The sequence below is a fragment of the Sciurus carolinensis genome, chromosome 5 (genome assembly GCF_902686445.1).
Source record: "Sciurus carolinensis chromosome 5, mSciCar1.2, whole genome shotgun sequence".
Classification (NCBI taxonomy): domain Eukaryota; kingdom Metazoa; phylum Chordata; class Mammalia; order Rodentia; family Sciuridae; genus Sciurus; species Sciurus carolinensis.
The window spans coordinates 159,956,088-159,965,074 of NC_062217.1; the positions used below are offsets into that span (position 1 = coordinate 159,956,088).

At 49.5% G+C, this 8,987-nt stretch overlaps 1 long non-coding RNA gene across 1 annotated transcript; it reads right to left on the reverse strand.

Annotated features, from left to right (window-relative positions):
- Positions 1–3,437: 3,437 nt before the first annotated feature.
- On the reverse strand, positions 3,438–8,737 carry LOC124985490 (uncharacterized). The gene is made up of 3 exons (XR_007108869.1): positions 8,600–8,737; positions 6,644–6,813; positions 3,438–3,635 (listed from the first exon to the last, which is right to left on the reverse strand). It is a non-coding gene; the product is annotated as an uncharacterized LOC124985490 (long non-coding RNA).
- Positions 8,738–8,987: the final 250 nt, after the last annotated feature.

An 8,987-nucleotide genomic window follows, 5' to 3' on the forward strand; every position in this document is an offset into this window, starting at 1 on the left:
GTGCCTGTGAAATGTGCCCACCGAGGAGGGAAGCCCTGGTGAGGTGGGCGCCAGGGCGAGGGCATCCCTCAGGGCAGAGCTGGGAAGAGGGAGGGCTGCCCGGAAGGCGTCCCGGCCCTTGCCCGGCAAAGTGCTCAGCCTGGAAACAAAGAGGAGGTGGTGGATCAGGAGTAAGGAGTGGGATTAAGATCACACAAACCTGCAGCCCTTAGAAACTGGCTTAATCCATTTTATAAAGAGTTGGGAGGGTTTTTCTCTCCGTGAATATAATACCTTGCACATCTGATCAGCTTTTTTCCCAGAACATTTCAAAGCTCTCTGCAAATACAGTGGAGTCTCCTTAGATTAGAACACGGCCTATTATTACCTGGCTTTGGAGACACCCTAGGTCAGAAGGTCACCTGGGGCCCTCTGAAATAAGAAATTCCCTGCAACAAAAAGGCTGATGTGATGTGGTTTGTCTAACTAGTAGTTTTCAAACTATGAGTCATGGGACCCTTAAAAAAAAAAAAAAAAAACACCTGAAGCACAATTCCTAATTCAGAACAAAGTGGAACTATGGCAAAGGTCGGGGTGAGGGGTTCAGCAGTGGGTCCCCTTGACACTCAGTGGACTCCATCCACTGAGTCATCCACTGAGTCCCCAGGACCCCAGACCACAGTTTGAAAAGCCCTACGGAAGCGAGTTGCCCCCCATCACCAAGGACAGATTTTCTGTGAAGTTAATGAAACTTTACCTTCTGCAGGGTACCTCATTTCCCTAGCTAGCAATTCTAAGGCTTGGTACCTGATTTTACCTATCATTTTGTGTTGTTCTTATGTGTTTCATTCAGGATAAGTTATATGATTTCTGCAGCCAAGTGCAAAGTAAAAACTTGGCGCCCTTTGTTCAAAAACAATTAAGAATTTCAAGGTGGATGGCAGAGCCTTAAAACAAATGTAGATCCCTTCTCAGTGCAGGGACCTGGGGGACCTCTGGTCACACACCACAAAGCCAGCCCTGGATTCCTGCATTACAAAACATGGATCTGCTTCTTCCCGCAGCTTTCCAAAGAAGCACCAATAGATTCAAATACATTTCCACCTCCCCTGAGTCTGTTTTGTATCCTGGTGAGTCAGACTCCCTCCTGGCTCTGCAAGTAAGGGCTCCTCCCAGGCACAGGGACACCCTTCCCTTACCCTCTGCATTTGCAAATAGAAACTACAACAAACCAGGGGTTCAGATTGGAGCAGCACTTGGGAGACTTGGTGGGTTCATCCTGCAAGCCCCAGGTGTTCCACAGAACCATTTCAGGTGGCCCAACTTCTTCTCTTGGTCCCCCAGGATTTGAGGCTGCAGTAAGTACTAAGAATGTGTCCACTGAGTAAACAGCACCTCCAACCAGGCGATGTCCTTATGATTCTCTGACTCTGCCATACTCACAACGAATGGCAAGCTTTTGTAAGCTTGGTCCCCCGCCCAGAAGGCGCCTCCTTGTCTGTTCTTCCCGCAGGTCTATCTATGTGCCCATGCTGAGGTTCGCCTTCGGGGGCCCTGCCTTTAGATGCCCTGACTGGGAAGGAAGGAGCATCAACCCTAGGCACCTGTGGGTTCAGGCTGGACAGCCAGCCATGGAGTGTGTCAGGGTGACTCTACCAGGAGACAGAAGCTGCTAAGTGTTGAAAAACCAGGAACCTGAATGCGGTTGGCTTTGCAGAAGATTCGGGAGCTGAGAAGACACACAGGGGCACGGAGACAACCAAATGATGGGCAGTGTCAGGAGCCATGAGCACCCTCGGCTGGAAGAGGTAGGTTACCAGAGCGAGCCTGGGACCCCAGCGAACCTGAACCTCGGAACCTGTCCAAAAGAACAGGAGCCACTGAGGACAGAAGGTGCCACCTGAGCTTCTTCCCGAGGAAGACCCGAACCCCTTCCTCACGGCGTCCCCTCTCCCCCCAGTGCCACGCACTGGCCCCACCCAGCTGAAGCCAGTCCACTAAGGAGACAGAGAGATGCAGGGCATAGCTGGGGTCTCAGGGCAAACAGGCCCTTGCTGCATAATAGGAAGAGACGACCTCGGAGCCTTTCCAGCCCTGAGAGGGCACTTGATAGGAAGCACTTTACTTCCCACAAAATTCACGTGACATTGGCCTTAGAAATAATGTTTCTCATGCTTAATAAAATTATAGTGGAAAAATCTTTCTATTGGTTATCTAGTGTCTTGCAGAATTGATTGTTTTTAATGACTTAGGAAAAAAAGTTGTGTTTTCTGACTTGTAGATTCACTTCCTTTTATGAGATAATGAAAATTATATAACCCATCATATTTTCCTTTTTGCCTTCACTGCTAGTAAAATTTCAAACTTCTCAAATACAGGTTTTTAATTATATTTACATTTCCTTAAATCCATTATTTCTGGTTTAATCCTCTCATTGGTTAAATGTGTATAATTGAAGCCGTCTCAAGTTCTTTCGAGTAGTAGAGAAACTATACGTTGATTTTGGTTTTGGGGGGTTTTCCAGTGTTGTTTTCTTGGTGTGTGTGCTGGAGATCAAACCCAGCACCTCACGCAGGCTAGGTAAGCGCGCTGCCGCGAAGCTACATCCCAACCCACTTAGCTTCTTTTTATTACGATGATTGCAGCGGCGGGGCAAGGTGATACAAACCTGCAATCCCAGAAGCCTGGGAAACTGAGGCAGGAGGATCACAAGTTCAAAGCCAGCCTCAGCAACTTAGGCCCTAAGCGACTTAGGGAGACCCTGTCTCAAAATAAAAAAAGGCTGGGGACGTCACTCAGTGGTAAACACTCCTAGATTCAGTCACCAGGACCAGAAAAAAAAAGAAGATCCTGCATCTCCGATTCTTCCCTACATTTGGTCCCTGCCTGTTCCCCTTCCCCCTGAAAACTTCCTAGTGATTTGTCATTTTCCCACGTTGAGAAAGCCACAGAACTTTCCCACTTCTCCATGGCATTCTCTTGCTCTTAAATTGTCTCCGTATCTCTTTCGCTTCCCCTTCCTCTGCCCTCTTCAGAGATTTCCTCTCCAGCAGGACATGAACCTTCCCAAACAGTGCCAGAGTCACGGGGCCCTCTGAGGAGGAAGCTACCAGTCTGGGCAGAGAAGTAAGGACTCCTGGAGGCAGAGGGTCTACATGTGGCCCCTAGTGGCAGCCCACCTGGGCTTTGGGTCACTGACCTGGTTTGAATCCACCTGTGTCACTCACCTGCTGTGACCAGTGGACATCTACTTTGCTACCAGTTTACCAGCACGGTGTCCCTTCCCCTGATTTTGATGATAGCACCCCAATTTTTCTCTGGGAATTACTCCTCCCACTGCATTGTCTGGAAAGGACTACCTTTCCAAGGGCCATGTCCTCTTGCCCAAGGCTTACCCAGACCCTGCAGCCCTCTCTAGGAGGGGTGACAAGTTCAAGCTCCTTCATCTTGCCTACGATCCTCAGCAGTGAGCTCGTCTCTGAGCTCCTACCACCTCCTGGCCCCAAACTGACCACATCCTGGTCCATGCAAGGCCTCTTGCTCTGCTCCTTCTTGGGTCTTTATGAGTGTTTCTGTTGGTTGCAGGCAAACTCCATGTGCTGCAGGGGCAGAGAGTAGGCCTGTCACATGGCCTCCTTGAGCCCCAGGTTCTGCATCTGTAAAATGGAGAAAGCAGGACAAACCTCATGGAATGAGGGGTGATAGGCTGAAACCACCATGTGTGTTTCATAGTTGTTCCACCCCTCCTTCCTTCCCCTGCTGAGCAAGTGACCTGCGAAAGTTGATGGAATGTGCCCATATTTCACTGGTGGCCACTGGCAAGCACCAATGGTCATGTCTCCTGAGACCTCCACTTCTCCCTCAGATCTCTGCTTTTCAAGGACTTCCTGGGGTCTCATGGGAGGGTGAGTGACAGCTCATCCACATCCATGGAGGAGAAGCAGAATGTCTATGAAACTTGCCAAAAACTCACCACAAGGAACAAAAGCAGCAGATCATTCAGCAGTGGCCCTTTGCCAAAAGTGCTGGCCCAACCTCCTACAAGAGTGTTGTGCTCTGATTCCCCCTCTGTGAAAGTGCCACCAACTCTATCTTAGAAGGATTCACAGAGCAGACCTGGGGCTGAGGAGCCTCCTGTGTCCCCTGGAGAGCACAGAAGATCCTCGGATCCCCCAGGGAGGCTCGGCAGCATCCTCAGGTTCAAATCTCCTTCTCCACCAGAGGCAGCATGAATGTGAAGTTGGATGTGGATAGACCTGCCTGTCCCCCTCGCTTTCCACGGAGCCCCATCTCCGGAGAGCACTGTTCCCACTCCCGGAGCGGGAAGTAAGCAGGGACGCTCCTGAGCCCCTGGTGGCTCCCTGGGGAACCAATGGGCTCTTCCAAAGGGCTGGCTGCCAGTATCACAGCAAAGACTGCAGCCCGCTGCTCTTTATTGATTCCTACCAGATAGGAAGTTCATTAACCCTATTTTACAAATGCAGACACAGGTTTAGAGCAACTAAGAAGCTTGGCCAAAATCACACAGCTTTTAAGGGATGAGGTCAAGAATCTCATCCAAGCAGGCATGGTGGGTGGTTCACACCTGTAATCTCAGCTACTCAGAAGGCTGGGGCAGGAGGGTCACAAGTTCAAGGGCAGCCTCAGTAATGTAGACTCTGTCTTAAAATAAAATTTAAAAGGGCTAGGTGCTGGGCACAGTGGCACAGGCCTATAATCCCAGAGGCTCAGGAAACTGAGACGGGAGGATCAAGAATTCAAGGTCAGCCGCAGCAATTTAGGGAGACCCTAAGCAACTTAGTGAGACCCGGTCTCTAAATAAAATATAAAAAAGGACTGGGGATGTGGTTCAGTAGTAAAGCTCCCTGAATTCGATCCCCAGTACCAAAATTTTAAAAAGTTGGGGGGCTAGTATATATATAGCTTAGCACAAGGCCCTGGGTTCCTTCTCTGGTTCTGCCAAAAAAAAAAAAAAAAAAAAAAAAAAAAACTCCTGGCCTCCCTGACTCCAAAGCTCTTAGCCGCTCTACTCTAGGCATCCCTGATGCTTCTGGGGGGAGGCCCCCATGAACCCACTTAGAGTTGCCAGGTGGGCTCCGGAGAGGGAAGAAAACTGACTTCTCAAACTGCCGCGTAGTAGCGACATGACTCCGAAAATTCACCTTTCCTCTTTGTCTCCCCGTTCCCACCTCTGCCGGTGGAGGGTGCAGGGTACTGCCCTGCAGGGGGCGCACCATGAAGGACGCTGCCAGGTGGGAGAAGGCAGGCGTGTGGGCTGGAGGAGCACAGCCCAAAGGGAAGCCAGCAGGAGGCTAAGCAGGGAAGAAGATCCGCCGGGCTGATGGGACCCTGGGGCCTTAATGATACCAGCAGGGTGCTCCCTCGGGTCTCCTTGAAGGCAGGACAGGAGCCAATAATTGGTCAGTAACAACAGGATTCTGTGAATCCCCAGGGAGTCTTCCTGCTGTGGGCCTCCAAATAGTTCTGCTAGTTTTTGTCCCACTTCAGCTTGGGCTTAAAGACCTTCCTGCATCAACTAGAAAGGCACTGGAGAAACTCCACCAGCCTGGAAGGACCGAGTTCTGAGCCTCCTACGCCCCCTCTCTCCTCAGGCCCAGTGACCAGAGCATTTTCTCTTCACCTACTGGCTAAGCTTAGTGGCTTCCCCTCCCCCACCCGCCCCCACCTCCTCATTACAGAACAAAGGGACCTGGCTCCTTCCCGCCGGTCCAGAGAGGGTCCCTAATTGGCTTTCCATTAAAGAGAAAATAGACTACTGTTTCCACCTCATTATTTATGAGCCCTTCTGGAAGTGCATTCCATGCACTCGGGATTACTCATGCCCATTTTGCTTGGCCATATTTTATGATCTGTTTTATTTATTCAGGGCCTCTTTTGGGTACTCACATCTGAAACCAATTAAAAAACAAGAACTAGGAAAAACCAAATAAACACCTGGAGATGGCCAAACCCAGAGTCTTTCTGAAGCTTGTTATGGGCAGGACGTGCATAGCCATGCCAACAGTCCAGGCCATAGGAATTGGTGATCGCTGTCTGAGAGACACCAGGCAATAGACCACACAAAATGGCAGCCCACAGGTGGAAAGACCTATGGACAGAGCGTGGGCCGAGGTCGCCTGGTTCAGTGGTTCACCTGGAGCCTCCCTTTGCAGAGCAGGGGTATTGCTTGTTCATCTTCGTGCCCTGCTCTCTGCCTGGCACGTAGTAGGAACTCAGTCATTCTCTGCTCAGGCTCGTTCTCCTAACCACCATGTGCAAGTGCCCACGTGCACACACATCACATCACACAAGCTGAAAGGGATATGGAGGATCATGAATTTAGGGATGGCTTGCCTTTTATCAAGACTCCAACTCTCTCTGGAAGAAATTGTTATTTCTGAGAAGCAACTGCCATTCTTGGTTTTGCCAGAAACAGTCCCACCTTCCAGACCCTAGTGCTTAGTAAGGTGGAGATGGGGGGTCAGGGAGAGGAAGGCCCGCCCGCCTTTCTCAGGGAGTCTGGAATCATTTCACACGTCTTTCTAGGATTTGTTCTGGAGTCCACATCCCCGGGTACACCGGCTCATCCAGATTTTCCACAAAAGTGCAGAGAGCTCCTCATTCCTCCCACCTGCTCCTCCTCTCCCTCCAGTTGGTATCTCACCTGAGTCTGAAGGCTTCCCTCTGCCTCAGTTTCCAGCTGCCCCCTGGAGAGTCAGGATACTGGTCATTGGTCTCTGTCCTAGAGTCAAATCTTCTCTTCTTGTCCTTGGGACTGTGCTGGGCGTGTGGACAGCACGCAGAGGACAGAAGCAAGGGGGCCAGCGGAGCAGCCTGTTGGGGCAGGTAATACTTGTGCCTCAGAACTGTGTGGGGTTTTTGTTACGCAACGTGTCTGTGTGTGTCTGTGTTTTTTATTTCCTCTCCAGGATGTCTGGGATTGTTTGTTGTGATCTGATTTTGTCCACCCATACACACATGAGGGGATGAGACCGGGTTCCTAAATTCTTAGAAATAATGCTGCCTACAGATTCATTCCTGCCAATCTCTACCTTTCCTTTGTATTTTATATAAATCCTTTGCATTAGTCAAGTTTCTCCAATAGGACAGTGTGTGTATGTACACACACACACACACACACACACACTCACTCACTATATGGGGGGTGCCTGTACAGTCATAGATCACCTCATGACAGGGTCTCATTCTGAGAAATGTGTGACCAGGCGATTTCATTATTGTGCAGACACCACAGGGTGTACTTACACAAAGTAAGATGATTACAACATCACCAGGCAATCCAATCTTTTGTGACCACTGTATATGCAATCCATCATTGACCAAAACATCACATGACACACACATATGTATGTGTTATATATAGTATGTATTAGAATGCTATTGAAAAATGTTTATAATTGTGGTCATTTGCTACTTTCTAAACTCATTTAAGTAGCAAGTCAATGCATTTAAAACATAAGGGACTTAAACTTTCATTTTTAAAAGGCGTGTGTGTGAAGGTGATTGTCTTGATCATGGCCAATGCAGTGCGCTTATCTTGGAAAGGGCAGCGCGTGTAATGTTGGACACTAGATTTTGTTTTTATTTTGATGATTTCAAGGTCAAGAATACTGATTCACAAAGATGAATTCTTGCAAATTCATTTTAAAAATCCACAGCTTGCTTTACAAGGAGACCCTCAATCCCCCCAGGTTTTGGCCTTGACCCTCAATTGTGGGAATTCGCAACTTCACCTTTTGGTGGCTGACCTTTGAGATCCAGAGTTTCTCAAGAGTTGGCAAGATAGATAAGTCCAGAAAGTGCCTGAGATCAGGAAGAAGTATGGCAACTCGGAGGCCAGCAGGTAACCAGCCTAATGTCAAAGCAGAACTTCACGATATTCCAAAGCAGAGTTCATGATATTCCAAGAAGGGCAATAACTATAATGCCAAATGAAACTAACTGGCAAAACATGAGGGCACACAATGTAATTCAGACGTTCCAACAGACAAGGCAGGAGTCTCAAATTTTTTTAAAAATTTGGAGTCAGCTCAGTGATAGAGCACCCCAGGACTCATTCCTCAGTACCAAAAAATAAATAAATAACCTAGTTTTCTCATGGTAACAAAATCACAGGTACAGCTGACACTACTGTGGGTCTTTTTTTTTTCCCCCCTCTGTTCACAAGAGGAAATACTAAATCCAGTTGGAGGCTACCAAAAATCAAGAAGTAATTTCCTCCCATCCATCCGAGTTCACAGACCCCGTGGATCATCTTGGAAGTCTACAGATCCTGATTAAGAACAGCTGTCCTAGAGGGAGCCACTGGGAGCAGAGGTAAAAGTCAGCAGAGAACTGGAGGATCCCAAATGCAGGGCAGCCCAGGAGCCCGGGAGCCAGTCAGGGATGATTAAACTGCAGTGAGGCAGCGCTCCGCTCCCCACAGAACCCTCGGTCCACGCTCCCTCCCTCTCCAGTGTTCCTACCGTGAGTGGGGCTGTGTTAGATCAGCGAAGGGGTTGGATTTCATAATTGGGTCCATCCAGCAGGACTGAAAGCCATCTACAAATGGAACCAGTTCAGTGGAAGCAGGAACCTGGCTTCGAGAAGGAAGGCTCACCTGGGACGTGCAGACCCTCAAGGGAGGGCTTCGGACATCCACAGATCATGCAGTGCAGGTCTGGGTTGCTCTCGTCTAGATCTCGGGTCCTGGAGACCCCTGCAGACACTGGGTAGTGTCTGGAAAAGTCACAGGACCTTTCACACAGGAGGAAGGCCCTAATTCATAGCTGCAATGTTGGGGAGGCTGTGGAACCAGCTGCCCTGGGAACTCACTGGCCTCTCACTTCTCTTTCCACCGCAGGACCCTGCCATGTGGCTTGGCCATTCAGGGAGGCGAGGCCTGTCGGGTGGGGTGTCCCATTGCCATAGCTACGGGTTTGGCCCTTTCAGAAATCCAGTGCAATGCTGGCTGCTGGCAGTCACCAGCCCAGACAGTGGTTGCTGAA